This window comes from Syngnathus typhle, unplaced genomic scaffold (genome assembly GCF_033458585.1).
Source record: "Syngnathus typhle isolate RoL2023-S1 ecotype Sweden unplaced genomic scaffold, RoL_Styp_1.0 HiC_scaffold_97, whole genome shotgun sequence".
In the NCBI taxonomy this organism is placed as follows: domain Eukaryota; kingdom Metazoa; phylum Chordata; class Actinopteri; order Syngnathiformes; family Syngnathidae; genus Syngnathus; species Syngnathus typhle.
In genome coordinates, this window is record NW_026872003.1 from 266246 (window position 1) to 278544 (window position 12299).

Genomic DNA, 12299 nt, shown 5'->3' on the forward strand with positions numbered 1-12299 from the left:
ACATTCTAATTTTAAACATAATCTTGTAGCATTCCCCGAATTTGTATTCAGCCTCTTCGCCTTCACACACAATTTCTCCAAAAATTACAAATTCTAGTTATTACTGTTAATCCTCCGTGACCCTCGTAAAGACAAACCGCACCAGTAATGGATGGATGGATGGATAGTTAATCCTAACGCTAAATGCCTATCATGAAATGTCATTTAAATCAATTGTTGCAAGGGTCATGTCACTGTATTTGTTATTTAAAGCCCTACTGTATCCTTTTTAAAAGTAGTGCCCTGTATTACTATTTTGCTGTCGTATGATTTATCATTATTCGTGCATCTTCGTGTCCATATCTATGTATTTTGTTGTTATCCCCGTTTCAGTGTCAATAAGCAGCCTTATTATTCCCTCTTTTATCAAAACTCCTCAGATATGTCCGCCCCAGCACCCAAACACACTTCCATCCCTTTTGTCCCACACTCCACCAACTTTGTAATGCTTCAGCAGTCTTTAGCAATGTGTCCAGTTTGACTTCATGTGACTCATGCAAGTCTTTAGCAGCCTCTCCTCTTAGATTCTCATGATGATGATTCAGGGCTGGATCATCCGCCACTCTCAAATGCGTCCATCTTGTCTTTGTTCTTTCAGTCCATTTTCTTTTTGATCTGCAACTGTGTGTATTCCACCAACTGTATGGTTCTTGTCCTGTGAAAAGCTGTGCTTGCCCCCTTCAAGCATGATAGCAGTTTCTGTTGTTCTCCCAAAGGTCAAAGGTGTCTCATGACCAGGGACAGTCCTCTGTTGATTTTGAGACAGCCAGTGGAGTAAGAGGACTCAGTTCAGGAATCGTGCCACGCGCTAGGGAAGAACACACTGGGACACAAATTTAACAAAACTATCTTTGTGTTATCAGTCTTCCTGTGTAGTATTTGTTTCTTACACCCCAAATCTTCCTACTAACATTTTGTATCCTATCAGTTGCGCACACTCATCATCTTACTATCAAGCTGCCCTTATCAAATGCTTTTTTCTTCTGAGCAATCCATCCACCCTACCCATTAACACGGCTAAAATCCTCGTTCCAGTGTTTATCATCAAATAAAGTTCCGAAATCTTTTGTAATAAACTGTAATATAATTTAACAATTCACAACATATGCGGTGAATGTTATTGTTCAATCTATAGGTCATACAGCGCCTGTGTTCCAACTATGACATTCCTCCTTGATTTACCATCTCATAAGTTATTGTTGTCAGCAGCGCTAAATGATAGTGCTCGAAAGTGAATGCCTTATCGCCCAATTTAAAACACATGCCACATTTGAGCTAGTATTTATTCATTTATTTATTTGCCATCCTCATATTAGCTGGCATATGTCAGTTTTAAAATGTAATTTTGCTTTTAATTTTGCCTTACTGCACCAAAATAAACTGTTAAATATATCTTTAAGACGACCAAAAACAATCTATGTTCCTGCACAGACTCTTAAAAGTGGCACCCAAATGCCAAACTACAAATACTCCTTCACGCTCACATTTTTAATAAAACAATCTACTTAGCTAAACACTGTCATCACCTACTAAATTAATGGCCTGCAAGTACAATGTTGTTGCTGTGGTCCCTCAAAACATGTGACTAAAATTTGGATAATTATTAACCCCCATCAATTGAACAATTATCTCATCACTATTTACAAGTTAGCCCCCCTCTCTTCTCTCACTTCTCCTCAACATTGTATCAATGTTGACGTCACAATCTGGCCAGGCCCGCACGTCCTGCTGGCCCCCACCCTTGCCGGTATGAGCCGAATCTTTTACAGAGATTACGCACATACACAGAACACACAGACAAAGGGATTCGAATCCATCTCTCATGTAGCTCACGATTTGCGCTTCCACATCAGCATACATTCCTCTCAATCTCACTCCATTCATTCCTCTCATCACACACACACTCCCCCCAATTTGGTTACACATTTTGGATATTTTAGCGGTCTGGTCTCTCACAGGAGGAACTGTTACCACCGGATACTTTTTGAGGAGGCCTCACTTCTCCTCGGGGATCTCACAAGCACCCCAGCTATTTGAATGCGATCGTCACCGCACCCTTGTCCGCCACGACGAAGCGAAACAGAGGAGTCCGCCCTCCCACCACGGAATTTAACTGTTTCTCAAAGAACAGAGGAGCCCGCCCTCCCACCACGGAATTTAACTGTTTCTCAAAGAACAGAGGAGCCCGCACTCCCACCACGGAATTTAACTGTTTCTAAAAGAACAGAGGAGCCCGCACTCCCACCACGGAATTTAACTGTTTCTAATTGCTTGCACACCTTATTTGATCTGAACGACAGTCTCCTCTTAAATTTCCTATTTCAATTTGCAAAATTTCGACATATAGTAACAGGTATTCTGCTTACCTCATCGGTTTAGGAGACGTCGTACCAGCTCAACGTTGTGCGCATATTCTTTATTCCAACGGTACGCCGACCGGGAGACAGCTGTCCCAGACTAACTGTCCGATGACTTGGACATAGACCACGAGTTGTCAATAACCCTTCTCTTGACATCACGTCGGGGTCACCAAGAAACTGTTAGGATACGGATTTTAGCTATTGATCTGACTCCAAATTATGATCAACACTTAACACAAAAATTGCCATGTTCTAATCCACACACTGGCGCACCTAACAATTTTGCGAGTTCGTTCTGTCAAAGAGAAGACCAGTAGATCAATCAGACCGAATTTACCAATTGTTTAATCTTGACAAAGCAAGCTAATACAGGCGCCTGGGCCTTGGGTCCTTAACACAAAATCTCGTGTGCCTTCGTGACCAGAAAGACGACACATTCTTCCGGGTTGCCCAGTTTTAAAGAAACACAATATGAATATTCAAACATGCAAAAGATTGTGTGGTGATTGGTCGATGGTCTGTGGTCATCTCCTCCTCGTTTGGGTTTTCCCCTGCTCAGCACAGGTGTCTGGACCACAAAGACGAGTTGTTTTTTGCGTTCCCATCGGCCTTGAGATATGCTCCCTTTCCGGACCTCCTGTTCCACAATACTTTGAAGAAAACAAATTCATGTAGCCTGCACATTCCTTTCCACTTATTAAGCAACCACACTACTACTAGAAATTATATTGATATGGTTATATGTGTCTAACGGAGCCTTAATCAAATGTGTTTGCAAACTGCCGAAAGTACATTTCCCTTTAAAAGTTACATTGATACTGCCTTGACAGTGTCCATGAAAACATTATCAAACATTAATAATAATAATTCATTAAATTTGTAGAGCGCTTTTCAAAAACCCAAAGACGCTTGATAACATTTAATTAGTAATAAGTATAAATGGAAAATACTGTCGTCTTCAAATTTTATATTAGCTCTAACAGGGTAATCTTCGAACCTAGACATAATTTTGAATTTTGACACTTTTGTTTTGTAAAATCATCGCAATCATTTTCACAGTATTCCTTTTTATGTTTGAGGGAAATCCTGCTAGGAACATTTAATATGGAGGAACTGTTTCCCTGCACTTCATTTCCACTCGGTAGACGTTGCTGTTGTACAAGGCTCTCAGTTGGTATCGGCACGCCATTGTGACTGAAGTACTGCACCCTACTTTTCCCTCACACAGTTTTTAAAACAACGACAAAGGGAAACGACGATGGCTTCGGACTCTTGGGCCCAGGCTGTTGACGAACAGGAAGCGGGAGCAGAATCAGTAAATGTAAATGTGCTAGTTTACGTTGAGTTAGCCTTGAAGATGTTTTAGTCACAGGCCTAGCGCTGTAAAAAATGAATGCTTACTATTTGTCTGGCGTTAAGACAGACATTGTTTCAACACAAATCTGCGTGTATTGCCGTGCCTTTGGATATTTGCTTAGTTTAAATGCAAGCGCTAGAATGCCCCAAATTAGCCGGTAAAGAATTGCTGCGTGCCTTGTGCGTTGCTAGCTTTTGCAGAAGCTACCATCAAAGAGGTAATTCATTGAGACAGCTTTAACTGGCTGGCAACTGAATGATGCAAAAGGTTCCAAAATAGCTTAACCTGATTAAGTAGAAGCATTGGCTTCTTCTAGATTTGTGCTTTCCAAGTTTTATGTTTCAGGGTCACGTTTATAAATATATATAACAGTTGACCATTACTGCCGTTAACGTGTTTTCCTAGTCAACTGTGGTAAACTGTTTTTTTTTTACAGATTGGAAACCTTCAACTAAAGGATGCACCTGGAGAAAACGGTATGTTTGCAAAGTGATGAGACTAATTTCAAGCATGAAAAGGCTATAAAGTGATTTTGCTAAGGAACATCTGTATCATCAGCAGGCAGTACTTTTGGAAAGTCAGAAGCGGGAGATAAGACTCCAGGAAAGACTACAGATGAAGATGACCGTGGTAAGCTGATGTGATTATGTATTCCCATACAGTAATTGAATTGTTTTGTCACCCCAAACGCTCCTCACAACAATTACGCTGTCAAAATTATTCACCGAATAGACATGATAGAGCAAAAGGGTAGAACATCAAAGTAAAAAGCTGTGATCCAATAGAGCAAAAGTTGGATCAAAGTAAAAAGCTTTGATCAATGATGCCGTTTATATTCTAAACCAAAAAGGTAGAACATAAAAATAAAAAGATGTGGTCCAATGATGGTATTTATACTATATTATAATTTTCCACACTGAGAAGACACAGAAAAAAATAAGTCATGCTAAGAAATTATTGTTTGCTTCCACATACTCCTTGCAATGTGTTCACATACTCGTCATTACTTTTTGGTGCAATTAATGAGTTTGCGTCGAAAATTGGTTCATAAATAGATGCAAAACAAATTGCGCGGGTCCGGATCGTATCTCAAAAAGGGGGGCTGCTGATGCGTCGGTTCAGAAGTGGAAAATTGGCACGTAAGTAGATGCAAAAAATCCGCGCAGCTTCCGTTCGTATCTCAAAATGTCCGTAAGTATAGGCGTTCGTAAGTAGAGGTGCCACTGCATATGCAAGTTTAACATGGTTGCTTTTACTCGTATGCTTTGCATGGTCCTTCAGATCACTAACAATTCCTCCCATCTTAAAAACGCAATTTCTACTCTCTTTTTTTTCCGCAGAAGACAAAGCGGCCCAGTCATTGTTGAACAAGTTAATCAGAAGTAATCTTGTCAACACCACAAATCAAGTTGAAGTTCTTCAGAAGGATCCCAACTCTCCACTGTACTCTGTAAAATCCTTTGAGGAGTTGCGACTGTAAGTGTATCATTCTTTAATTTATTCATAATCCCTCTTGTGATTTAGTGCGTCTGCCATAAATGACGAATGAGCTCATGTCTGTGGATGTTATCCAATAAAGATTACACACCACGGCAGATGCGCTCGTATTGAAAAGGGAAAAATAAAATTTGTGTTCTGCAAAAGTGTGGCAGAAGTGCTCGATGTTCATTACATGCCCAATTTGTTGTATTCCTGCCAAACTTGATCAATAAACCAAAAATATTTTTTCTCATATGTGCAGTAAACCACAGCTCCTTCAGGGTGTCTATGGCATGGGTTTTAACCGGCCCTCCAAAATCCAGGAGACCGCCTTACCCATGATGCTCGCTGAACCGTGAGTATGCTGTACATTGACTGTGATGTGCTACTTTTCTGAACTAAATATATGATGTGACTTAAGTCAGTTTGATTTTTCTGTTTAGTCCACAGAATCTAATCGCCCAGTCTCAGTCAGGAACAGGAAAAACCGCTGCCTTTGTGCTTGCCATGCTCAGCCACGTCAATCCAGACCACAAATATCCCCAGGTTACTTTTTAGAAATTTTATCAGTGATCCAAATGACCGCAGATGGGTTTATCCTTAGTCCTTGTGTGACCTGCGAGTTAGATTTCTAAATCTCTTTTTCCTTTTCCACCAGTGCCTGTGTTTGTCACCCACCTATGAACTGGCGCTTCAGACTGGCAAAGTTATTGAGCAGATGGGCAAAAACTACCCTGAAGTCAAACTAGTTTACGCCATACGAGGAAATAGGCGTAAGTTCACATCGAGTGCCATGTTGACGTTCTCGTCTGGTCCTCGGCGTGTTTTTGTGTTGACAAAGTTTCTTTGAAAATTTTCCAGTGCAGCGAGGCGTGAAGCTTCAGGAACAGATAATCATTGGCACGCCCGGCACCATGCTGGACTGGTGCAGCAAATTGAAGTTCATTGATCCCGAGAAGATTCAGGTGTTTGTGCTGGATGAGGCCGATGTCATGATCGCAACGCAGGGTCACAAAGACCAGAGTATTCGCATCCAGAGGTAAGAATGAATATTAATAAAAAAGTTTCCTGACAAATGTGGGAGTTCGCATTTTGAGTTTCCACTAAAGGATGCTACGATTTTAATTTGTTCTTTGCTACACAGGATGCTGCCCAGAAACTGCCAGATGTTGCTGTTCTCAGCTACGTTTGAGGAGACTGTGTGGGACTTCGCCTGACCCAAATATCATCAAATTGAAAAGAGAGGAGGAGACGCTGGATACTATCAAGCAGTACTATGTGTTGTGCAACAGCAAGGAGGAAAAGTTTGAAGCCCTGTGCAACATCTATGGCGCCATCACCATAGCCCAGGCTATGGTTTTCTGCCATGTGAGGCACTTCCCTTCACCCAGCACTTTCCGATTGATAGATTATAAATGGCATCACATTTTCCTGAGAAATGTTCCAGAGTTTATTAAGAACGTCACAAGACTGGCGTCGCATAAATTCATTATGTTCCTTGAGTGTCTGGCTGGTATATGAACTGGTGACTCTGCTTTCCTTCATGCGATCCAGACAAGGAAGACCGCAGGCTGGCTGGCGGGAGAGCTTTCCAAAGAGAACCACCAGGTGGCGCTGCTTAGCGGGGAGATGCAAGTAGAGCAGAGGGCAGCTGTCATTGAACGCTTCCGGAATGGAAAGGAGAAGGTGCTTGTCACCACAAATGTCTGTGCCAGAGGTGAGGGACCCATGCAAGATAATTATGAAATATGTAGATATTTAACAATTATTTAGTCTTCCACTTCTCCCTATCAATTGCTTTTGTAATATTGTTTTAACATGTATTCTGACTGTCAACACCCTGTATGCTATGCTTTGAAAAGTCATCCCGGCCCAGTGGAGGTCTGCGCGGGGGGGGTCTTCCTTGAAATCTTAGCCGCCCTCCGAGCTCTCCTGCCCGGCGTGGGTTTGCGTCAGCGCCCGGTAACATTATGGAAGCTAAAAGAAAGAAAAAAGAAACAAATCTAAGAGCAAGTGCTGGTGTCATTTACTCGTCGTGTCGACTGGAGGGAGGCCACTCCCCGCCGCAGCTGAACAGTCATCCCGGCCCAGTGGAGGTCTGCGCAGGGGGGGGTCCTCCTTGAAATCTTAGCCGCCCTCCGAGCTCTCCTGCCCGGCGTGGGTTTGCGTCAGCGCCCTAGTGTCATTTACTCGTCGTGTTGACCGGAGGGAGGCCACTCCCCGCCGCAGCTGAACAGTCATCCCGGCCCAGTGGAGGTCTGCGCAGGGGGGGTCTTCCTTGAAATCTTAGCCGCCCTCCGAGCTCTCCTGCCCGGCGTGGGTTTGCGTTAGCGCCCGGTAACATTATGGAAGCTAAAAGAAAGAAAAAAGAAACAAATCTAAGAGCAAGTGCTGGTGTCATTTACTCGTCGTGTCGACCGGAGGGAGGCCACTCCCCGCCGCAGCTGAACAGTCATCCCGGCCCAGTGGAGGTCTGCGCAGGGGGGGTCTTCCTTGAAATCTTAGCCGCCCTCCGAGCTCTCCTGCCCGGCGTGGGTTTGCGTCAGCGCCCTGGTGTCATTTACTCGTCGTGTCGACCGGAGGGAGGCCACTCCCCGCCGCAGCTGAACAGTCATCCTGGCCCAGTGGAGGTCTGCGCAGGGGGGGTCTTCCTTGAAATCTTAGCCGCCCTCCGAGCTCTCCTGCCCGGCGTGGGTTTGCGTTAGCGCCCGGTAACATTATGGAAGCTAAAAGAAAGAAAAAAGAAACAAATCTAAGAGCAAGTGCTGGTGTCATTTACTCGTCGTGTCGACCGGAGGGAGGCCACTCCCCGCCGCAGCTGAACAGTCATCCCGGCCCAGTGGAGGTCTGCGCAGGGGGGGTTTTCCTTGAAATCTTAGCCGCCCTCCGAGCTCTCCTGCCCGGCGTGGGTTTGCGTCAGCGCCCTGGTGTCATTTACTCGTCGTGTCGACCGGAGGGAGGCCACTCCCCGCCGCAGCTGAACAGTCATCCCGGCCCAGTGGAGGTCTGCGCAGGGGGGGTCTTCCTTGAAATCTTAGCCGCCATCCGAGCTCTCCTGCCCGGCGTGGGTTTGCGTCAGCGCCCTGGTGTCATTTACTCGTCGTGTCGACCGGAGGGAGGCCACTCCCCGCCGCAGCTGAACAGTCATCCCGGCCCAGTGGAGGTCTGCGCAGGGGGGGTCTTCCTTGAAATCTTAGCCGCCCTCCGAGCTCTCCTGCCCGGCGTGGGTTTGCGTCAGCGCCCTGGTGTCATTTACTCGTCGTGTCGACCGGAGGGAGGCCACTCCCCGCCGCAGCTGAACAGTCATCCCGGCCCAGTGGAGGTCTGCGCAGGGGGGGTCTTCCTTGAAATCTCAGCCGCCCTCCGAGCTCTCCTGCCCGGCGTGGGTTTGCGTTAGCGCCCGGTAACATTATGGAAGCTAAAAGAAAGAAAAAAGAAACAAATCTAAGAGCAAGTGCTGGTGTCATTTACTCGTCGTGTCGACCGGAGGGAGGCCACTCCCCGCCGCAGCTGAACAGTCATCCCGGCCCAGTGGAGGTCTGCGCAGGGGGGGTCTTCCTTGAAATCTTAGCCGCCCTCCGAGCTCTCCTGCCCGGCGTGGGTTTGCGTCAGCGCCCAGGTGTCATTTACTCGTCGTGTCGACCGGAGGGAGGCCACTCCCCGCCAAAGCTGAACAGTCATCCCGGCCCAGTGGAGGTCTGCGCAGGGGGGGGTCTTCCTTGAAATCTTAGGCGCCCTCCGAGCTCTCCTGCACGGCGTGGGTTTGCGTCAGCGCCCGGTAACTTTATGGAAGCTTTAAAAAAAACAAAACGGAAGTTCGAAAAAAGCTCCATAATTGGTTAAAAATTCTTAGCCGCGTCCCTGGAAGCCTAATCGGGCATAAAAAGTTAGGCGGAACGGCCCTGAAGCTCCACACGGAAGTCCGAAAAAAGCTCCATGATTGGTTAAAAATGCTTAGCCGCGTCCCTGGAAGCCTAATCGGGCGTAAAAAGTTAGGCGGAACGGCCCTGAAGCTCCACACGGAAGTCCGAAAAAAGCTCCATGATTGGTTAAAAATGCTTAGCCGCGTCCCTGGAAGCCTAATCGGGCGTAAAAAGTTAGGCGGAACGGCCCTGAAGCTCCACACGGAAGTCCGAAAAAAGCTCCATGATTGGTTAAAAATGCTTAGCCGCGTCCCTGGAAGCCTAATCGGGCGTAAAAAGTTAGGCGGAACGGCCCTGAAGCTCCACACGGAAGTCCGAAAAAAGCTCCATGATTGGTTAAAAATGCTTAGCCGCATCCCTGGAAGCCTAATTGGGCGTAAAAAGTTAGGCGGAACGGTCCTGAAGCTCCACACGGAAGTCCGAAAAAAGCTCCATGATTTGTTAAAAATGCTTAGCCGCGTCCCTGTAAGCCTAATCGGGCGTAAAAAGTTAGGCGGAACGGCCCTGAAGCTCCACACGGAAGTCCCAAAAAAAGCTCCATAAGACCAGCGGGCCGTCGAAAATGCTTAGCCGAGGCTCTGGAAGCCTCGCCGGGCATCGCTCGCGGCAGCCGGGGTAGCTTTTAGGTACCAGGGGCGAGCGCTCGGGTACCAGGGGCGAGCGCTGAGGTACCAGGAGCGACCGCTCAGGTACCAGGGGTAAGCTCTAATGCAGTACCAGCTTTGGTCTGTTGGTGCGCCAGAGTACGATGAGTTGGTCCCCCTAGTTACTGTACTCATCCCCTTTACCCCCTAATCGCAAAATACAGTCGGTACGTATGCGCAGAAGAGTTTTGTTTCTTTTTGAAAATTTTTTATAAGTGCCAGCGGATGCTGGCACACGAACTGTCCGAGCTACGACGGTTCCCCGGTCGGACAGCGACGGTGAAAAAGCGGTCCTGGAGGTCCGAAAAAAATTCGCGAATATTTTCTAAGTGTCACCGAGGGCTGACATGCAATCTATCCGAGGCGCGCTGGTTCCCCGGTCGGATCCGAATGGTGAAAATTCGGCCTCTCCACCACGGAGGTCGGTGAGAATTTCAGAATATTTTCTAAGTGCGAGCGTGGGCTGCCGCACAAGCTGTCCGAGTGGCGACGGTTCCCCGGTCGGCCACGAATGGTGAAAATTCGGCCTCTCCACCACGGAGGTCGGTGAGAATTTCAGAATATTTTCTAAGTGCGAGCGTGGGCTGCCGCTTAAGCTGTCCGAGTGGCGACCGTTCCCCGGTCGGCCACGAATGGTGAAAATTCGGCCTCTCCACCACGGAGGTCGGTGAGAATTTCATAATATTTTCTAAGTGCGAGCGTGGGCTGCCGCACAACTTGTCCGAGTGGCGACGGTTCCCCGGTCGGCCACGAATGGTGAAAATTCGGCCTCTCCACCACGGAGGTCGGTGAGAATTTCAGAATATTTTCTAAGTCCGAGCGTGGGCTGCCGCACAAGCTGTCCGAGTGGCGACGGTTCCCCGGTCTGCCACGAATGGTGAAAATTTGGCCTCTCCACCACGGAGGTCGGTGAGAATTTCAGAATATTTTCTAAGTGCGAGCGTGGGCTGCCGCACAAGCTGTCCGAGTGGCGACGGTTCCCCGGTCGGCCACGAATGGTGAAAATTCGGCCTCTCCACCACGGAGGTCGGTGAGAATTTCAGAATATTTTCTAAGTGCGAGCGTGGGCTGCCGCACAACTTGTCCGAGTGGCGACGGTTCCCCGGTCGGCCACGAATGGTGAAAATTCGGCCTCTCCACCACGGAGGTCGGTGAGAATTTCAGAATATTTTCTAAGTGCGAGCGTGGGCTGCCGCACAAGCTGTCCGAGTGGCGACGGTTCCCCGGTCGGCCACGAATGGTGAAAAATCGGCCTCTCCACCACGGAGGTCGGTGAGAATTTCAGAATATTTTCTAAGTGCGAGCGTGGGCTGCCGCACAAGCTGTCTGAGTGGCGACGGTTCCCCGGTCGGCCACGAATGGTGAAAATTCGGCCTCTCCACCACGGAGGTCGGTGAGAATTTCAGAATATTTTCTAAGTGCGAGCGTGGGCTGCCGCACAAGCTGTCCGAGTGGCGACGGTTCCCCGGTCGGCCACGAATGGTGAAAATTCGGCCTCTCCACCACGGAGGTCGGTGAGAATTTCAGAATATTTTCTAAGTGCGAGCGTGGGCTGCCGCACAAGCTGTCCGAGTGGCGACGGTTCCCCGGTCGGCCACGAATGGTGAAAATTTGGCCTTTCCACCACGGAGGTCGGTGAGAATTTCAGAATATTTTCTAAGTGCCAGCGTGGGCTGCCGCACAAGCTGTCCGAATTGCGACGGTTCTCCTTTCGGACCCGAATCGCGAAAATTCGGCCTCTCCACCACGGAAGTCGGTGAGAATTTCAGAATATTTTCTAAGTGCCAGCGTGGGCTGCCGCACAAGCTGTCCGAATTGCGACGGTTCTCCTTTCGGACCCGAATCGCAAAAATTCGGCCTCTCCACCACGGAAGTTGGTGAGAATTTCAGAATATTTTCTAAGTGCCAGCGTGGGCTGCCGCACAAGCTGTCCGAATTGCGACGGTTCTCCTTTCGGAACCAAATCGCGAAAATTCGGCCTCTCCACCACGGAAGTCGGTGAGAATTTCAGAATATTTTCTAAGTGCCAGCGTGGGCTGCCGCACAATCTGTCCGAATTGCGACGGTTCCCCTGTCGGCCACAAATGGCGAAAAATCAGCCTCTCCTTCTGGAGCTCGCGCCAACTTTGGCGAAAAAATTCTAAGTGCCAACGGCTCTTGCGCCGTAATGTGTCCGCTTTGTCTGGTTCCCTCGGCCGGCCACAAATGGCGAAAAATCAGCCTCTCCCTCTGGAGCTCGCGCCAACTTTGGCGAAAAATTTCCAAGTGCCAACGGCTCTTGCGCCGTAATGTGTCCGCTTTGTCTGGTTCCCTCGGTCGGCCACAAATGGCGAAAAATCAGCCTCTCCTTCTGGAGCTCGCGCCAACTTTGGCGAAAAATTTCTAAGTGCCAACGGCTCTTGCGCCGTAATGTGTCCGCTTTGTCTGGTTCCCTCGGTCGGCCACAAATGGCGAAAAATCAGCCTCTCCTTCTGGAGCTCGCGCCAACTTTGGCGAA

General features: G+C 47.9%; 1 pseudogene; it reads left to right on the forward strand.

Annotated features, from left to right (window-relative positions):
- The first annotated feature begins 2604 nt into the window (after positions 1–2604).
- LOC133148517 (ATP-dependent RNA helicase DDX19B-like) lies at positions 2605–7464 on the forward strand (annotated as a pseudogene).
- Positions 7465–12299: the final 4835 nt, after the last annotated feature.